General features: G+C 33.1%; 1 protein-coding gene across 13 annotated transcripts in view; it reads right to left on the bottom strand.

Annotated features, from left to right (window-relative positions):
• Nucleotides 1-20,937, bottom strand: part of LOC128208003 (G-protein coupled receptor moody-like) — a 213,801-nt gene that overhangs the window by 156,542 nt on the left and 36,322 nt on the right. For 7 of the 13 annotated variants that reach the window (XM_052911261.1, XM_052911258.1, XM_052911252.1 and 4 more), the window contains exon 2: nt 9,960-10,061. The exons of 1 other annotated variant lie outside the window; for it this stretch is intronic. The gene's annotated coding sequence lies outside the window, so the exon portion shown is untranslated. Of the gene's footprint in view, nt 1-9,955; nt 10,062-20,937 lie in introns of all 13 variants that reach the window. 5 more of the 13 variants (XM_052911260.1, XM_052911257.1, XM_052911255.1 and 2 more) reach the window with 2 other exon arrangements.

The following is a 20,937-nucleotide window of genomic DNA, read 5'->3' as shown; positions in this document are numbered from 1 at the left end:
TTTCATTTGCAAAGATTTCTCAAGGGTATGGTTGTTATTGATCAGTAACGATGCAACATAAAATGACAATGATTTTCATCTATTTTATCATTTGATATTTGCTTAATATTTATTTTGTGTAACCATAAGTCTGCTGTTAGATGTTTGTTTGGACTTGATCATTGTGCCATTAAGCATGATCTTAAATTAAACGCTATTTGGCCCGTCCCTGTAAATTCTATTGTTTAGTCACATTTCGATATAAGAGATCGGCGTAAAATGTCTTTAGTTTTTATTTCGTGGTGTGCCTTTTGTATATACTAATGTGTATTTTTAAATTGATATTGTTCTTGCTTTAGAAAGCGATGCGTAGTGGTTTGATAAAAAATGCGAACTATGCGTGGCTAAATTGGCCAAATGCCAGACATAAAAAAATTGGTGAAGATATTTATGTGAGTAAGGAAAAACAAAGACAGCAATATTATGATACTTTGCAATGTCATTGCCAGAACAAAGGCAACATGACATTTGTTCTGAAGTTCAACTATTGTAAACTGAAGACAAATTAGTCGAAATATAAATAAAATCTAATGTCTAATCAGCATCATTATAATAATCGAAAACGAGCTACAAATATCATTCATTTGCAATTCTCTAAACATTGAATGGAACTTTGGCCGGAAGACCTCTCAACTCACGATAAGTTTGACAGTCCAAGGGATAGAAGACACTTTCTAGAAATAAACAAATGGTATTGCCGCCTGGTGATGACTTAACTGACAGAAATATGACTGCATTTATCTTCCTCAATAGAATACTAATATTGCCTTCCAGACGTGTTTTTTCTCAAATCTTATTTCTTGGTGCAAAACACAGAGAGTTTTCCTACGAGACTAGCTTTTATGCAAATGTTTTTCCCTTTTGGATTTTATATCGACTTTGAACTAAATTAAAAGCACAAGCATTTCATATCAAGAATTTTAGAAGTACACGCGAGCCTTTTATTCCTCTAAAGCCCATTGCATTGATAAACATATTCTGACGACAGGTCCTTCGAACTACAAAACAAAAGTAATCAAAGTAATTAAACAACAGTCTCGGTTTGGAGTTCATCTTACAATGGAAACAACATGAATTCAAATTATCAGCTTGTTCAAGGGAATAATTATCAATGTCAGAGACACAACTAAACAGACAACCAACGCCAAAGTGCTACCAGAGTGTTCGTAGTATTTTTTTTGTTTACAACGCATGTCTTTGTCTATTTCGTGACCACTCATTCAATACATTTATTTACTATAGTTTACAGACAATTAACGATAATAATCTTATGTGGAAGCATATGTCATCTTCGTTCGTAAAACATTTCGAACACTTTCTTTTCCTGAACAAGTGCTTTGTCATTTCCGTTAACTCATCACAGTTATTGCAAACATCCAATTAGTTGCACTTTAAATCAAGATATGACACTGTTGAAACAGTTATGCTTGTCATGCATGTTAAATAATAAATTCGCATTGCTGCTTGTGGCCATCGTGTGCGGTCGCGGACCTACGGTGCCTATGTGGAGATACGCTTGTTATCGGTAAATACTAACATTAACCGTTTGCATTCCTTATCGTTTTGCTGAATGGCTTTGAGATGCATTCCCATAATGGTTGAGCTAATTAGATAACCTTGTTCAGTGAATTGAAAATTGATTTAAGCATATTTGTTATCTTCATTCCTTGCAAAGTTGACAATAAATATTCCCAAGAGGAAAGCATACTTATAATACATTTAACAGCCAGAGTCTCTTCAACTGAATATAAATAGCTATAAAACTCTTTCGTGCAGAAGTATGCAGTATTATGCAAACGTATACACTTATTTAGCAAAGTGTACTTTGTGTTGTTAACACATGCATGTCCTAACACGTAAAGTTGACTAAAACAACATCAAGAACAACACTTCCACAATATTTAAAAAGTATGGTGTAGTGCAATTAAAACAAATCGTACCTGTCTTGTTTTGTTTAAAATTCTTTGATCTTGCATTTTATGGTCTGTGTAAGTTGTGTGTTAAATACTTCTTTGAGTACATTTTAAAGAGCCAACCTTTCCAGCCCTTTGCAGTGCTATGTGGTGGTAACCAACATTATATTCACAATACCCTTTACACAAACATATGTTGATACCCAGCATTTGACAAGCGCGAGGCAATTGCACTAAATACTTCTTGAGTTATGCTCCTTCGTTATCTGAGAGAAACGAACAAGTGCTTGCACTCGCCTGCTAAGTCCTTGTTTATTCATTTTGATATGGTGTTTGTGATAAAATTAAGCAGCAATGTTTTGCAGGACGTCAAACGCGCCGATCTCACAAATGTTTCCAGCGAGCTGTAAACCATGAAAGCAATACCAAACCGATTCACGATTTAATTAGTTCTTCAATCGAGCATGTCCAGTTCAACTGCGTTTTGCATTTCTGATAGATGCTTTTAAAATAAAATGCAAGTAATTTTCTGGTATTTAATAGTTCTTGAATCTAATAAATATCGGAGATAAATGGGAAACAGAAAACGTTTGCTTTTAAAGCAGTGTTTGAATATTTAGCTTATTGGAAACCTTGGCGTTTATTGTTCGTCTTCAAACTAAGATCAAGGTCATTAATTGTGTACAGTGTTATAAAAAAACATCAACTGTGGAAAAATGCAACTTCCTAGTATTTTTTTTATTATTTCGATAACTACCTTTAAATATAACAGACGGAGATGAATCAATTTTATCACATTATATTTATTAAACTTTTGAAACTTTCACTTGTTTCAAGGTTATTATTTTCCCTCAGTGTTGATAGTATGTATTGTGTCATAGTTGTATTGTATCAATAGGTTGTAATATAATTTAGACATGGAAATAATGCTGTTTTGAAGTGTCTCATAAAACAAAATGTGCAATTATTCACCATCTCTGACTTATACTGCCGCCTGTGGTTAGACCGCTCTTGTAGATACCCTTGCATGCATTTAAAAAAAATATTTTCAATAAAAAATGGTGGCCTTTTCAAGGTTTTAAAGCAAAAGAATTAAACTTGGAATGCAAAAATTCTTTAAACATCTTTGTAGTGCATAATACTTGTAAAACACCTTGAACAACACTTACAGAACTGTTTATGTCTCGAGATAATTTCAATTGAAGTAAAGCTTTAGGATAAGTGGTAATACGTTTGTATGAAATCAATCACCATCACCTTAATTCAATTTTGCATCTGGGAGTCTGATTGTCTATACTTGTGATGTTAGTCAATCATAGTCGGTGATTATTACTCTGGTGGTCCTTGCTTTGTCTACGGTTGACTTGGAAAGCTAAGTATGGGAGCATTTATCGTGAATTACAATATATTATTGTATTATTGTCGTCTGAATCACTGATTAACTATTGTTTGTCGCCAAATAACATTAAACACGTAAAGTCGACATAATTTTGTCAACTAGATTTTTCGTGACATGTCATGTCCAGTTGTCCTCAAACATGTCGAAAAGACTTATAAATCAGTACATACGATATAAATTTCCATAGCTCAGTTTTTGGCTAATTGTTTATTTCATATAATTTAATATACTGGTTAACTTATACTTTTTTATCCCAAAGTTTATACAAATCTTGTGAAGGTGACTTTAGATGTTTATTTCTAACCCTATATTGATGAGCCATTTGTTAATGAAAAAAAACATCCGCTGCATGTCAATATTTGTACCCACAAATTAGGCCTTCTGATAGAACAATTTGACTTAACTGCATTTGCATACTTTTATACGCATTTTTCTCTGCTAAAAGACCTTATAATAATAAAACAGATGACAGATTCAATATTTTAATGAATAGATATTACAAACATGCACTTATTACGTTTTAACACAGAACGTTAAGCGCTGCATACGATCGCTAAACACACCAGCATAACACTTAAACTCATCCTCCGAATATTCTATGCAAGCACAATTGTAATTTAAACATTAGCCACCTAAACATATTAAGTAGGATTGTTCCGTTAAATGCAAAACAACACATGCAAGTCTTTTATTGGCATTGCTAGGATTGGCAATATCGGCAAGCTTAAAAATGTCCCACATAAATGAATCATTCATTCATTTTATCATGGCAAAGCGATTATATGAGCCCGACCTGGTTTAATCGAGGAACGCACACATATTAAAGACCGTGTTTATGCAATCTTACTATTATTTGAGAGTGACACGCAAACCAGTTTGAGACAAATATCAATTTTCTATTAATCTATTTTGTTATACCTCATAAATGTTCATTCGTCTGGCAATCATCCGTTTAACTACGTTCCATGTGTTCATTGGCGAACACCGTGCAATACCATGAATGGCGTTATGGCTTTTTTAAGGTTTTCCTCCTGCGTGTAAGATAATACTTCCTCGTTGATGATCACATTGCTCGAAACGTTACGCAAGTGAAGCATTTTCATGGGCATTTGTATTTTCATTTTACAGCAGTTAATACTAAATTAAGAGGTGCAATCAAGAAATTTAATTGTAAGTGTCTCATTTCTGTATGTGGTATCATCTGTTTATTTCCAGCGTAGGGTATAATAACCTGAACCATTCAAAACAAACAATTATCCATCAAAAGAATTCCAGGTAATCATGGTTATATGATAATTAATCACGGTGGAGACAAGCAAAACAATCACGTCATTTGCAGGAATCCACTTTTGGTGTGGTTCGCGTTACATCAAATTTCCATGAAAATGTTTCCCATTCAGCTTTTAATTTCAGGAAGAGTTTGAGACAAAAACATAATCTAGTCGGTAAAATAAACACTGTCAATAGCAAAGCGTATCACCAAACTGCGGATGACCGATATTTTTTAGACTGGGCCAAATTCGACCAAACATATGATCTATTTAGTAGTAGGTAGTGAGTTTCAATGATATTGTTTTAACATTTCCGTTGCACTGATGTGTCTAATATAATTGATTTAGAATTCCTCTGTAAATTTGGTAAATTCTTTTGAAAATGATAGTGTAAGCAATGACAAATTGTGTCTAGCCAACTATGTTGTATAAACAATTTTAAGCGATAGTTTCCGACTTTTTACACGTATGGTTAATTACATCCTCAACCTAAAATCGTTTACTTTTATAGGTTTTTGTAATTCTTACGTCAATGTCAATGTTATAAATATATGAGCTTGCGTGAATTGTTTTAACTCTTATATCAAACAAATATCTACTCAAATGTTAAACATAGGGTTTAATGAGGAATTATAATAAAGATATAGCTAATGTAGAATCTGACGATTTTCTTTGTGTACTACTTTTTATACACGTTCTCTAATAATAATGCAACGATTACTGCAGGTTTCCGTTGCTAATGTCCAAAACCTGGCTTGGCCTAATCACATTAGGAACAAACAAGCTGTCAACAAGAGACACATACGACACAAAAGGTCTTAGGTCTAAGCAAAACATGCTATCGAGAAGAGCCAAAAACGTCGAAAATCATAAAATGTCGATCATCAGTAGATACTGGGGCTACGGATTTAAAACTATCGGCGAAAGCAAAGGCGTCGTTGGGGGTTCTCTCAAACCCTTACTTGACCCTTCTTTAACGATTAGAGCAAATCAAATCTATGAGACTTATATTAGCCAGCAACAACTTTAAACGTCATTACTTCAAAATAATATTAACTTATAAATTAAGATTCATTAACATCACAACCATATTAAGACATATCTTGCTAATGGATGATTTAATAATTCAAGACGAAGCAACATTGTTAAAGGTGACAACGTAAACAAATAATCAATTTGAAAATCGTCCAAAACGAATAAACAATGAAGTTTTGATTTGCAATAAATGATTAACACTAAATGATCAATACCTAAGAAAACAAACGGTTATTTGTCTGTCTGCTTCCAGAAATAGTGACTTTTAGTGTCTTCACCAAAAAGGCCAATGATTTCCCAAAAGACCCTTATGATTACAAACCGTTTTATTCGGTTCTGCAATGTTTTGGTTTATGATATTACTCGAGTGTCTTATGGTTTTGATTGGAAGTTCAAGCTTTCAAACCTATATCAAACTGAAAATTTCCCTTTTCACTAGCTGAAGTGTTTTTATATTTTCTATAACCTCTCAATGATTCTAAAGGACCGAAAATTAAATAGATTCCAATAGAGAGACTTTTAAAATAAAGAGTATTTACGATCGGCGTGTACCTCCAACTTGCTGCCAATGATTTCCCTATAGACCATCAATGTTTTTAAACCCTTGTATTAGATTCTACTTAAATTGGTTTCTATAGGAAATATATCAATCATGTTATAGGTATATGCTTCGAATTGCGTGATAGGTTAAAGTGACAGCTGAAGTCCAATGCATTTGTAATGGTGATAACAAATTACAACAATATGGATTATCTATGTTTGGAAAATATATAAATCTTGAAGCTGATGGTTGTCATCAGGGAAATATCACAGCCCATAGAGCAACAACAACAGTGACATAGATTTATGATACCATAGATAACAGCAATCCTATCCATATCAAGGTTAAGAAACAATAATATAAAGACAGCAGATGGTATATTTAGCAAGCACAACACCTGTACAAATAGTTTGATATAAGTATTATTGCAATACGACAAAAAAACGACTGGAAACAATACAATTATGGTTGAAATATACATGCATATTGAAAACGAAATAGCAAATTGAACAATGAAAACATTGTTTAAAAAGTGTATTGTTAAACTTATATAACAAAATAACAGTATGTTAGACCAGACATTTGTTACAGTCTAGTATTTGGACGGTAGTGGCTATTTGAAGCTTCGCCAGTGATCGTTAAGTATTGACAATTATAAACGTTTGCATTTTTATCGTCGTGCTAAATGGTTTCCATAATGATTGAGCTATTAAGTCAACCCTGTACATTATTTTGAAATGTGTTATACTGTCATATTTGTTTATGAACTAACGTCATTTTCACGCAAAGTTGACAATAATTAATCCGAGCAGAAAAAAAACACATTTGTTTCATTACACGCAAACTGACAAAAAAGAACTTCCATCCTAAGTCTGCACCTATATATCAAGTTTTAGTTTAATCTCTTCAGTACTTTCAAAGATATGGCACACTTAACCAAATTAACCCTAGACTGCTTTATTGAGACTCTCACTGGTGTCTTAATATATTTGCAGACCTAAACATCCTCTTTACAACTACCATTTTGCAGCATAGATGTTTTGCCGCTGTATGGCATTTTACCATTGTATGGTATTGAAGCCTGTATACGACACGATGGCCTAAGGAATTAACCCACTTAACCAAATTAGCAACCAGACTGCTCTTACTGGGGCTCTTATTGGAGCATCTATACAATACTTTCGCCTATATTATAAGACGAGTTTTTATATAATTTTGTATATATATCTTCAGAGCCTTAAATGGCGTTCGAGGGCAATGGAGCCATAATCACATCAGGTACAGTGCCATTAAAACAGGTTGTATCAGTTCTGTGTATATAGATTTCTTTGAGGTTGTATTATTATCATTTGTTTATTTCCACACCCAAGCATGTCCAGTTCAACTGAAATCTGCATTTCTGATCAAAGCCTTTAAAAGGCAATGTCTGATATTTTCCTGTTGTTAAGTACTTAAAGCCAATAAATAGCGGAGATAAAAAGTGGTGGAGGAAACTCTTCCGTCGAAAAACATTATCAAATGGGGCGTTTTAAGAATAATTGAAATCCGTGGAGTTTTATTGCTATTCTCAAGGTCATTTATTACCTGTACACATTGTGATTTACAACATATCAACTGTGGAGCAATGAATCTTGTCTTTAATTAATTTCGACAAAAATGTATTTATTCAGCTGTATTGCATTGTACAATACCTTTTGATTCTTTCACTTATTTGAAGAACTTTGATTGCTCCTCATCTTAGCGTTGGAAGTATGTATTTTGTCGTAGATGAAACCATAGGTGGTAGAATCAGTCAGACATGGTGTAAACAATAAATACAAGTTAAATATTAGAGTATAAAAATGTTCACCATCTTCTGACTGACACTGCCAAGATTGGTAAGAACGTCTGCATGCATTATTCAAAACTAAGCATTTCTTATCAATAACAAAAAAAGGTTCTTGGCATGCAAAACACATTCAAAAAAGACATTTCTCTAGTGCGTATGTATCTAAGAAGCTTTAAATGTGACTTAAGAAACATCATTGTTCATGGTGCTCGACAATTTCAAACGAGGTGAATTGTAAGGATAAGTGATTATACGCTCGTTTGTTATCAATTACTATAAGTTTAATTAAACTTCGCATTTGGGTTTTGATTGTCAGTGCTTGTGATGTAAGTCACTTACAGTGCTCGATCTTGTATAGTTGGTGACTTGCTTTATAAATGATTGACCTGGAAATGCTGATTCTATAAAGTATATACTAAAAATGTGATTATGCAGTTTTTAGACTTGTTTTAAGGTGTTTGTAAGTTGACATACGGCAAAAACTTGACCGTTGACTTACTTTTGACATATCGACTTTTTGGTTTATCTTTTAACGAGATCCTTCATTCCACGCTTTGCATGTTGTTGATTTTGTACACGTGTTCCTAAATGTCGGGTTTGAATATTTTGTAGCCCTTTGCCTAAAGGTTAATTACAAAACCTTTCTAGTCAAACAAAAAATTAACGTCGGAAATGAAAGTTTGACCAAAAATTTGGTCGATTCAAAGGGCCGCATAACGGGTTATATGCAAAATAAATCCAGTAATTATCACTACAGGAACAAGATATAGGTCCTACGTTTTTTTTTGCAAGATCATTGTTCTGAAAAAAAACTTTCATCGCCATATAATCAATTCAGAATTCTTAAGTAAGATTAACAATGGCTTTTGAATTGATCTCGTAAGCAGCAAAATGGCATACTGTATGTAGCATGCTATGTTAGATAAACAATTTGTACACGAGGGTCTCCGATATTTAAGCACGTGCTGTATCCCCAATCTCAATGCAGTACAATGACATATTGTATGTAGCATACTATATCAGATAAATAATTTTAAGTTTCCGATTAATAACTCTTCAATCTCAAAATGTGTCCTTATTTAACGTGTATGCAAAACATTTCTAACATCAAAGTCAATGTTATAATAACATGAAATATTGCGTGAATTGTTTAGACTCTTAAATAACAGATATATACACGCATGTTGAATACATTCTTTGTAGCTCTCCTAAAAGAGGAAAAATACAGTTAATAGTATAATAATTATGTACAATCTGACGGTTTATTTTGTGTTATACTTTATGTAGTTCAGCACACAAAGTTGTGTTTCTTTGTTAAAATGTCATCATAACTGCAGTTATAAAAATGTAGATCGAATATATATGGTCGAAAGTAAAATTTCAAGTTGTTTAGAACATTTTAAAATGTGTTACTTTCGATTTTAATCAATAAAAAACAACCTACATTCAGTATTACCTTCTATCCTAATCCGCAATACATTGACACTAACAACAAATATACCGGATATAAAAGCTTGAAAATACTTAAAACTGACTAACTTACTGCGGTTGTTATGGTTTACTTACATTATAACTAAATATCAAATACCTTACCGCATAACGCACCATGCGTGTCATGTATTCTAAATTTGAAGGCTGTATTTCTGAATAGACGTAAGCTTTTATTTATTATTAATTCGTACGATGTTCATAACCATGACACTATTTCCGATGCAGACACTCCTGGCTGTATTATAATTAAATATACTAGGCCCAACAGCATGTTGTTTTTATTAATAAAGATGTATCTCTTACGGGGAAGGAGATTTATGTACCATGAAATAATACCACAGACATGTGTATGATCTATACAGATACTAAAACGACAATACTATACACATAGATGAGGAGACAATTGCAGAATGAATGAACAGAGACTAAAATAATTACCTACACTTTTAGTATAGTTGCCAGCAGCTGTATACCATTATTCATCAGTATCTGTTCGTAATTATGAATACCTTGCGAGAAGTGTTACGTTTGGCTCTTGTAGAACCTGAAATGATATCAGAAAATATCTTAAGTCCTTTTCCCAGTAAAGTTATTTCCCTCATTTAAGCATATCACTAGGTCTTGATACATTCTGAACAACTATATTTGCATTGACATTAAAACATTATTATAAGAAGACCTTTGTATATTAGTTTCTATTAATTTGTGTTATGAATACCGCAACCAAGTTTAATTCACAAAATCATTTTAAACCACCTCTCTACGTTATGCAATGCTACTAGCATATAGTTACCAGGTTTCAAATACTCTAACCGTTCAGATGCCTTCGCATCACTTCGCATATTTGAATACAATTTAAATGTAACATATATATTAGCATATAGATGGCTAACAGCTGTAGGCCGTACATTTGTTGCAAAGAACATTGCGTTCACCATCTATAACTGATACTTCCTAGTGAGGTTATAACGTCAACATGCATTATTCAAAGTTGAGAACTTCTTATTAAAGAAAAACACAATAAACGGTTCTTGGCATGCAAACCAAATTCACCAAAGGCATCTTTATAGTGCGTTATATTTTTAAAAAGCGTTCAACGACACTAACAAAATGACATTGTTTATGGCGCTAGACAATTTCAAATGAAGTGAAGTTTATGGATAAGTGGTCATACGTGTGTTTGTAATCAATCACCATAAGATTCATCAATTTTTGCATTTGGGATTTTGATTGTCTATACTTGTGATGTAAGTCACTAACAGTGTTTAGTATGGAATGCTTAGAATGTACGCGTATATCGTATAAACTGATAATGTGATGATGTTGTTTTTTCGAATTGTTTTTAACGTGTTGATAAGTTTTTTTACGGCCAAACGCTTTGAACAAATGACCGTCGATTTTCTTTTGGCATATCGACTTTATGGTTCATCTTTTACAGGGATCCTCATTTCACGTTTTGAAAACCACACCATTTGCACGTTTCTTTATATTCCTTAGTTTTATGCAAAACCTGTAACGTTGACCAAATATTGGTTACTTTTTACCTAATATCAATAGGCTTCTGTTTCAAGAAAATTCGTCCGCTGAATATCAATATTTTACAGTCAACATAGGCCTTCTGATCGACCCTTTAACCGAATGACAGTTCCACAGTTATTTGCCAAACTGCCCTGCGAGAGGACCTAAACTCATCCAAATTGCAGCTATTTAGTAATTGATAAACTTAACATGGATGTATAACGTGCTAAAAGTTTACAAACGCTTCATGCATTCGCTTATAAAGAGGAATAAACACAACAATGAACGTCCTCCGACTATCCTTTGCAAGTATAATTGTCATTTTAACATACTTCGTTGACCACATAACCAGACAAAGTGATAGTTCTGTTAAATACGTTACAACCCATGCTAGTCTCATAATGGCATTGTAGCGATTTTTCAATATCCGCTAGCTTAAAAGTGTGTCACACCGATGAATTATTTATTACTTTATTAAGGCACAGATATTTTATGAGCACGACCTGGTTCAGAAATAGAACAACAAAAGGATTAACCGAATTTTAATTCGTTATCATTAGGTTATAACTTATATGTATTTATACGTTTAGTAAAGTTCCATGTGCTCATGTTGTATAATGTCAGTACGAAAATCTTACAAAGTCATAAGGGCTTTCTGCTTTTTAAGTGCGTCCTACTGGATGTTTACCGAATGAAAACAAATACTTCCCCATTTAATATTACATCGCTCGACTAATTCTTTACCATAGATTTAACCAGCATAGCAATTGAAGGTGCATTTGTATTTTGAAGTTCATTTTCATTCACCAAAATAAAATGGTGCAATCAGGTATTTTTTAAAGTTTAAGAATCTCATTTCAGTATGCAATATCATCTGTTTATATCCAACTCGGGGTTCATTAACCTGAACCACGCATCCTAACAATTATCCAACAAAATCACCTCAAGGTTATCATGGTAATATGATAATCAATCACGGCAGACAGTACGAACAATCACGTTACGGTGTGCTTCGTGTTACATCCAATTTTCTATGAAAATGTTCCCCATTCAGCTCTTAATTTCAGGAAGAGATTGAAACAAATAAATTATGATGTCATGTTAAATAAACACTGTAAATAATATAGTGTTTAACCTAACAAAGGATGACCTTCAACATTTGCTCACAATTGGTGCATTTTTTTCACAGAAATGTTATTTAAATGAGCTTTATTGACATTATTCTCTCTGTATAATATATCAAATGCGATATCTGGAATCAGCGTGACTGAACATGCGATACTATAAAAACGTTCGAAAAGGTAGCACCTGCAATGGTTTGTTTCGAAAACTCCAAAAAGACATTGTTAAAAAAGTCTATCAGTTAAAGGGGCTAAAAACAAGATGGTCAAACATCAGCAAAAATGTACTTTTGAAAACAAAAACATTTGCATGTTTTTATTTTTATTCCGAAGTTGTATGCAAAAACTGTGACCTTGACCAAAAAGTGTTTACTTCTTACCCAATATCGATTATTAACTGGTTTAAGAAAAACTCATCCGCTACAGATCAACATTTTACAGGCAGATCTACCATCTTAACGAATGACAGTCTCACAGTTGTATGAACAAAAAATATGCTAAAAGACCTCAATTCAATTTAACAAATTGCAGCTTCATGCTTATGAGTAATTTATCAAATAAAAACGAATTTATTAAGTGTCAACAAAGAATATTAAACGCTGCATGCAATCGCTCATCAACAGAAATAAACACAACAATGACCTTCGAGTATCCTTTGCTGGTTTAGTTGTCATTTAAACATATTGCATTGACCAATTAAATTGAGTCGTATAATTGCATTATAACGGATTGGCAATATCTGCTTGCTTAAAAGTGTGCCACACCGATGAATCATTTTTTTTCTTTTATTAAGACACAGCGATTTAATGAGCCCGATTTGGTTTAAACGAGGAAAAAACACACATAAAATACCGTTACTTAAGCCATCTCAATATTACTTTAGTATGACACCCAAACAGTTCGGCTGTTACTCAAGACACCACTTCATAAGGCAATTGTTAATTTAATATATTTTGTTTTTACTGATATGTAATAATACATTTAGCTTATTTATGTGTGTTCATTTTGTATGATGTCAGTTCGACAATCTTACAAAGCAATACAGGGCCGATCACTTTTTAAGCGCGTCATTCTGCGTGTTTACCGAATGAAAACAAATACTTCCTCATTGAAGATAATATTGCCCGACCAATTCTTTACCATACGTTTAATGAGCGTAGTAATTCGATGTGCATTTGTGTTTTAAAGTAACTTTTCATTTACCCAAATAAGATGTGCAATCAAGTAATTTATAGGTATCTCATTACTGTATGCAATATCATCGGTTTATATCCAACTTAAGGGTAAAATAAACTATACCAAGAACAACAAACAGTTATCTAACAAAAGAAATTCCAGGTAATCATGGTAATACGATAGTTAATTACGGCAGACGACAGTCGGATCAATCACGTTTTTTGCAAGGAAGAGTTGGATACAAATAAATGATTATGTCGGTGAAATAAACTCGGCCAAAACTGGCGATTTTGTCCGATCATTTTAATTTTGTTTACAAGTGAAGTTGATACCGAAATGATATCTAATAAGAAACATAGAATAAACGCTTAACTTTAAATGAAATTTGTTTTCTTTTAAATGGTGACATCAAACCCCGTTGGTTGACGTTATAATTTGTTGAATGCTTATGACGTCATTTCAACCTTAAATACAGAAAGTGATGAAGTTTTACAAATCGTTTTCATGAAATGAAGAGAAATCATTACGTTTTCCTCTTATAATTGATATAAAAGATCTCTTTAAGTTCTTTATTTAAACAGCTTTTTTTTTTATTTTAAAATGAAATTGAGAAATAAGCGTACAACTTTGTGGAATATTACCAATTAAGCAACTGTTGTTTCCGATTAAATTATTTACGATCATTTAAAATGTGTAATACAGAAAATACGTGATCGTTGAAGTAAAATGGAAACAATATTATGCATTTCATAAATTTATACGCTATGGTGACATAATAAAATATAAGCGGTATGTGGAATCAGTTCGACTGGATATCTGGGTATGTGATATTATCAAAAAAGATCGCAAAACATCTATTACGTTTTGTTTTGGGAACTCTAAAACAAAATTGTATAAAACATAGAATTTCCGGTACACAAACACATATATCACAGTTATCACAGTCCACCACTTTGAATAACAAATTAAGTGTCTGTTAAGAGCTGTGGACTGTGGTCGTGGTTAAGATGTTACTCGTGTAAGATAATATGATTACCCATTTCAGACATGTTCAATGGTTCCCGAGTGCCCGGTTTGATTATTTTTGTAACCCTTGGGCTAAGGGTTGTTTTCAAAATAGTTGCTTGTCAAACGAAACGTTACCGTCGCAATGAGCCATGGTTGACAAAGGGTCTGGTCGATAAAGTAAAGGCCCTATTATCGACCCTATATTTATTGATAAGATCGAATAATTATTAGACTAATAGAACCCAGCAACAACCTGGCGGGAAAAAGGCAATATAATAAACAACAATATTAATCGATGATTTTATTTCAATTACAAGACCACAATCATATTCCGAAACAAATCCAATTCAAGTGTTAAAGGTCGTGCTATGATAACTAACTAGAAACTGCTTACATGGTTTTGTATTTCATCATTGGGAACAAATTATAGCCTATTGAATCATATCTGGTATAAATAGATATTAGAAGATGGATTCTCCGAAATCACAAACAATGTAGATTTTAAAATAGCAATCACTGTTAACGGACCCTTAGCAAAACATTTTACAGTATTATATTTCCAAGACAAGCTTAGTAAACATAACCAATAATCCCAAATGAATATTTATGTGAAGAACTACAGAAACACGCTTAGTAGCCAAAGGTTTAAACATAAATCCCGTTAAATGGCACATGTTAAACGCCAAAGACATAGAACACAAACACAAAAAATCATAAACAAGAAACATGGAACCACATCACAAAACTCCACAAACAACACAGTGCATATATACAATATAAAAAGTTAGGCATGTTTATCAAAGATTGTTAGGTACCGCCTTGGAACGGTCAGTAAAATGTAAATTTACTGGGTGTTTGCACAACCTTACTCTTATCCCAATAATCCCGAATAAAGTAAAAAGGTAAATGGACACACACAAGCTAAATATACAATGAAGAGGTTTTACTTTATTATCAATACAGTACTCTGTTTGCTTTTAAAATGTAGTAACTTTAAGTTTTTTTTACAAGAAGGCCAATAATTTTAACACAATACTCCCTTTTATTCGATCTTGCAAAAATGTTAAGAAGGAATATAATGTTGCTTTTGATAATTCAAGTCTTAAGGGAAAGCAGATTGATGTAACATGGAAATAGTACCACAGGCATATGTTTGATTTAGTCAGATACTAAAACGACATTACCATACACATAGATGAGAACATTATTGCAGAATGCATGAACAGAGACTAAAATAATTATCTTCACATTTTTGCATAGTTGCAAGCAGCTGTATGCCATTATTCATCAGTATCAGTTCGTAATTTTAAATACCACTAGAGAAGTGTAACGTTTGGCTCTTGAAAAACCTGAGATGGTATCAGAAAATATCTCAAGTCATTTTCTTACTGAAGTTATTTTCCTAATACAAGTATTGTCTGGGCATTGGTACATTCTGATGGACTTTTATTTCATTAACTATATTTAAAAAATCACATATTATCAACCTCTGTAAAAATATATTTTAATTTAACAATTCAACATTCAATTAAGTAAGAAAATTACTTAAATTGTTGCATATATACCGCCTTATTTAATGTTTCAACGCACCTATGTTAAGCAATAAAACCAGCATATTATTATCAGGCATTAAATCTCTTCACTTTTCGCCTCATTTCACAGTACTTGAATTCAATTTGTATGCAACGAAGCATATTAGCGGACGAGGTTCGGATCCGTGTGTTTATGGGCTAGTTCATATAAAGATCAAATTTACAAAATACTAAACGTGTTCGTTTAAGGATTGAATTGCGGGATTGATATCATTATCGGGGTACGAACGCAGTTGGGCTGGTTAAAGTATGTGAAGTCCGAAGGACTCAACGCGTACTTTAACTAGACCAACTGCGTTCGTATCTCCGAAAACGGCATCAATTACGCAACTCATTACTTATATTTACACCAATAGTTCATTATTTCATTCAAGAATTGTTAAAAATACTTCATTTTATTATGCCAGCGATCGGTAAGTATTAACAATAATCATTTGCATTTCTTATCGTCTTGCTGAATGGTTCCCACAGTAATCGAGCTAATAAGATTAGTACGTTGACATGAACATATGTATTATGAACTAACTCAATTCAATGTAAAGTTGACAATAAATTTTGCCAAGAAGAGAGACATTAATATTCTCTAGCCATGTATATTCGTGCTGTGAATAAACGTGTTTCGTTACACACAAACTGTCAAAACATTACAACTTCAATACTAAGGTAAAGTGCAATTTAAACGAGTTGCGCCAGTTTTATGTATATAGATTTCTTTGAGTAAGCATTGTTATACTTTGTTTAATTATTCATCGATTATTGTATTGGAATAAAATTTAGAAACCCTTTTTTGCTGGTGTCAATCGAGCAAATAATTCAAACATTTACAATGGTTTATGGCCATAACTAAAATTTCATTCACACTGTATATACACAAATATATACTGTATATACACTGTATATGACACCTCAAAAGGCAAATGTGTAGCAATTGGATTTAAATTCTGGTTGAGTTTCACTCCTTGGTGATCTGTGAGAAACGGACAATGGCTGGCATCCGCAAAAACGTCCAAAAAATGATGGTTTCATAAAGCTTATCATAGAATTGTAAACCATGGAGCCAATAACAAACTAGTATGCTGTGTCATGATTCGACTAGTTCTTCAATCAGGCATGTTCAGTTCAATAGCACTTTGCATTTCCAATCAAAGCTTTTAAATGTATATGTCAGTAAAGTTCTGGTAGTTTATAGGTCTCGAACCTGATAAAAGTCGGAGATAAAAGGGGTAGAGGAAACGTTTAAAGGTTGATTGGAATCCATAACGTTTTAATGTTTATGTACAAATAAGATCAATATAATTTTCTCTGTACAATATCATTTACAATTTATCAACTGTGGAGTAATGAAACATCATTACCTTTGAATGATCTCGATAAATACTTGGCATAACAAACGATACTGTATCAGTTTGTAATACCTTACATTTATTTAAATTTTGAAACTTTTAAATATTTGGAGATCTTAAATTTATCCTCAGTGCTGGTGATATGTATTTTGTCATAGTTTGAAACATAGCATGCAGTATCACTCAGGCAGAAATGAAAAAGAAAGCTTTTCAAAGTGAAACATAATAATATAAAAAAAGTGTTCCCCATCTCTGACTGGTTCTGCCGCCTGAGGTTAGACCGCTCCTGTAGGTACACTTGCATGCATTATTCAAAACTGAGAATTACTTGTCAATGAAAGAAAAGAAAACAAATGGTTCTTGGCAGACGTAATAAATACATCATAGGCATCTTTGGAGCCCGTTACATTTCTAAAAACCTTTAAACAACACTTAAGAAACAGCTTTGTTCTTGATGACTGATGATTTCAAAAGAAGTGAAGTTTAAGGATAAATGGTTATATTTGTGTTTGTAATCAATCACCTCTTGGATTTTGATTGTCTATACTTGTGATGAAAGTCATTTACAGTACTGCTTTTACTCAGGAGGTCATTGGCTTGCTTTATCTATGGTTGACCTGAAATTATTAGTCTGGAAATATCGTTTATTGAGAATGTAATCATGTTGTCTTGTCGACAAGACAATGTTGACTTGACCAGTATTAACACGTCATATCGACACAATTATGTCAACTAGTTTCACTTATAAACTATGTTGGTCGACAAATAAGATTGAACGCGCTATTGAAAATCATATATCAACTTCATTGTTCGTGGCAAATCTTGTCGAGTTTTTGAGGAAATAAATTGAGGACTTCCTATCGACCATTCTGACCGAGCGACATTTTCCACCTTTATACCCACTATATACCCACTACTCTCTGCCAAAGAACCATATATCAATATAACAAATGGCAGCTTCCTTCCAATGATTGATGAATATAATTTACATGCATTTGTTACGTTTTAACACAGGACGTTAAGATCGCTAGAAAGCACACCAACATAACACCCATCCTACAAGTATCATATGCAAGAACAATTATAACATATTCCATTGACCACCTATTCAGACTAAGTAGGATATTTCCGTGATATACGTAACAATCCATGCGAGTCGTATTATGGCATTGAAGCGGATTGGCAAGCCGATTGCTTAAAAGTGTGCCTCACCGATGAATTGTTTCTTTCTTTAGTTATGACACAGCTATTTAATGAGTACGACGTGGTTTAAACGAGGAACAAACACATATAAAAGGCCATCTTACTAGTATTTTAGTATGACACGCAAAACAATTCGGTTGTTACCGAAGAAACCACTTTGGAAGCAAATTACTGACAAAAACATTTCAGGAATATAACAACAAATGTTTTACCAGTTTTTAATTCATCTAATTTGCTATAGCTGGTAAGTATTTATACTTTTAGTTAATTGATGTGTGTTCATGTTGTATGATGTCAGTGCAACAATCTGACAAAACAAAATAAACCATAAATGGCCTACCGCTTTTTAAGCGCGTCCTCCTGCGTACTGACGAATAAAAACAAATACTTCCTCATTGAAATTACATACATTAATCAACTTATTATTTACCATACGTTTAACAAGCGTATGCAATGTGCATTTGTATTTTCAAGTACATTTTCATTAACTGAAGTAAAATTGTAAAATCAAGTATTTTTGAAGTATCTCATTAATGTATGAAATATCATCTGTTTGTATCCAACTTAGTGTTCAAATGTTCCCAAGTGCCCGGTTTGAGTATGTGTTGTAGCCCTTGGCCTAACGGTTGATAACAAATAGTTGCTAGTCAAACAAAAGGTTACCGTCGGGAATGGGCCAAGCTTGACCAATAATCTGATCGATTAAGTAGAAGACCGCTTGACGAGTTATATGCCAACAATATCCTGTAATTATCACTACAGTAATTAACTAAAGGTCGTTCGTATTTTGGCAAGATCGTATAGGCTTTTGAATTGATTTCGTAAGAAGTAAAATGGCATATTGCATGTATCATACTATGTTAGAGAAACGATTTTAAGCGAGTGTCAGACCTTTTAACACGTGTTGTTTAAAACATACTTTATCTCAAATTCAGATCGTGTAAGCAATACAATGACATAATGTATGTAGCATACTACATTAGATTATAAGTATCTTCCATGGCGGAGAGTGTAAGATAGGTTCATTCCGACCCGAGCGTAGGGTGTTTTACGGAAACGAGGTTTTCCGAGTTTCCGCAAAACACCCTGCGCGAGGGTCGGGATGAACCTATCTTACACGAGCGGCTATGGTAGATGCCTTTTCTCCCACCTCTGTTAAACAAAATTTAGTAAAAATGTATTTTTTGCTGGAACTCATTTGTGCTAAGTGAAAATAATTGCGTACGGATATGCGATAATTCGTGGTTGTTAGGATATTCGCGCAGTGATTCAGAGTTTGTAAATGGTCTGATCGGTCTTTAAATAGTTCTAAGAAGAGTGAAGCATTATTTCTTGAAAGGTGCGTGAAAACTGTTTTCTGGTGACATTTGAAGCGAGAAATAATTAACTAGCGTTCTAAATATTGCCACAAAACAAGGTTTCCATAATGGCTACAGACGACAGTCTTCAACAAGGGAGGTAATTAAAATCTGGTGACCATTTAAAGAAGTTCCATACGGGCATTTTATCTTCGCCCGTGGGCAAGATAAGAATTTCTAGCATGGTTAAATTAATGAATCTACTTATCTGAGTTGGAAGAAAAACAATTAAAATCTACATTCTCAAATTGTATTCTTATTCTACGTGTTTATAAAACGTTTCTGTCGTCAATGGCAGTGTTATAATTACATAAAACATTGCGCGAAATGTTTAAACTCTTAGATAAAAATATGTAGATCTACACGTATGTGAATACATTCTTTGTTGCACAACCTTAAATGCGGAATAATATTGTCCATGTACAATCTAACGATTTTTTTTGTTTTCTACCTTTAATTCCTTTTTTTAATAATAATGCAGGGTTAACTGCAGAATGCGGACTATAAGGCCTAAAACCTGGTAGCCAGATAACGCTAACCATATAATCATTTTTTGCGTGACCTAATGGCACAATGCCTAAGGTAAACAAACAAGAGACACATTGTTCACTGCGGTTTAAGCTTAAACTCATACTCGACCCTCCATTTAATAATGGGAGCGAATAAAACTAATGAGACTAATATAAAACCAGAACCAGCTTGGAGGCATTAAGAAAAACAACAGTATTAATTATGAATTAGTTCCAATTTTATCACCACAATCGTATTCCGATAGAGACCCAAAAGCACAAACAATGTAGATATAAAAAAGCAGTCTCTGTTAACGCACACTTAGCAAAACATTCAACAGTATTATATTCCCAAGACAAGCTTAGTAAACGTATCGTATACTCCCAAATTAACACACAATAGCTGAATAAACAATAAAGAGGCTTTACTTCAGTATCAATACATACTAAGACAAACGGTACTCTGTCTGCTTTCAGAATGTAGTAACTGTTAGTGTTTTACAAAAAGGCAAATGATTTTATCAAACGACCCTCTTTGATTAACAACCCTTTTAATTTGATTCTGCAAATTTGTTTAGAAAGGATACTACTA

The sequence above is a fragment of the Mya arenaria genome, chromosome 11 (assembly GCF_026914265.1).
Source record: "Mya arenaria isolate MELC-2E11 chromosome 11, ASM2691426v1".
NCBI lineage: Eukaryota > Metazoa > Mollusca > Bivalvia > Myida > Myidae > Mya > Mya arenaria.
The sequence above is the reverse complement of the archived record's forward strand: the minus strand, read 5'-3'. Positions and strand labels throughout refer to the sequence as shown.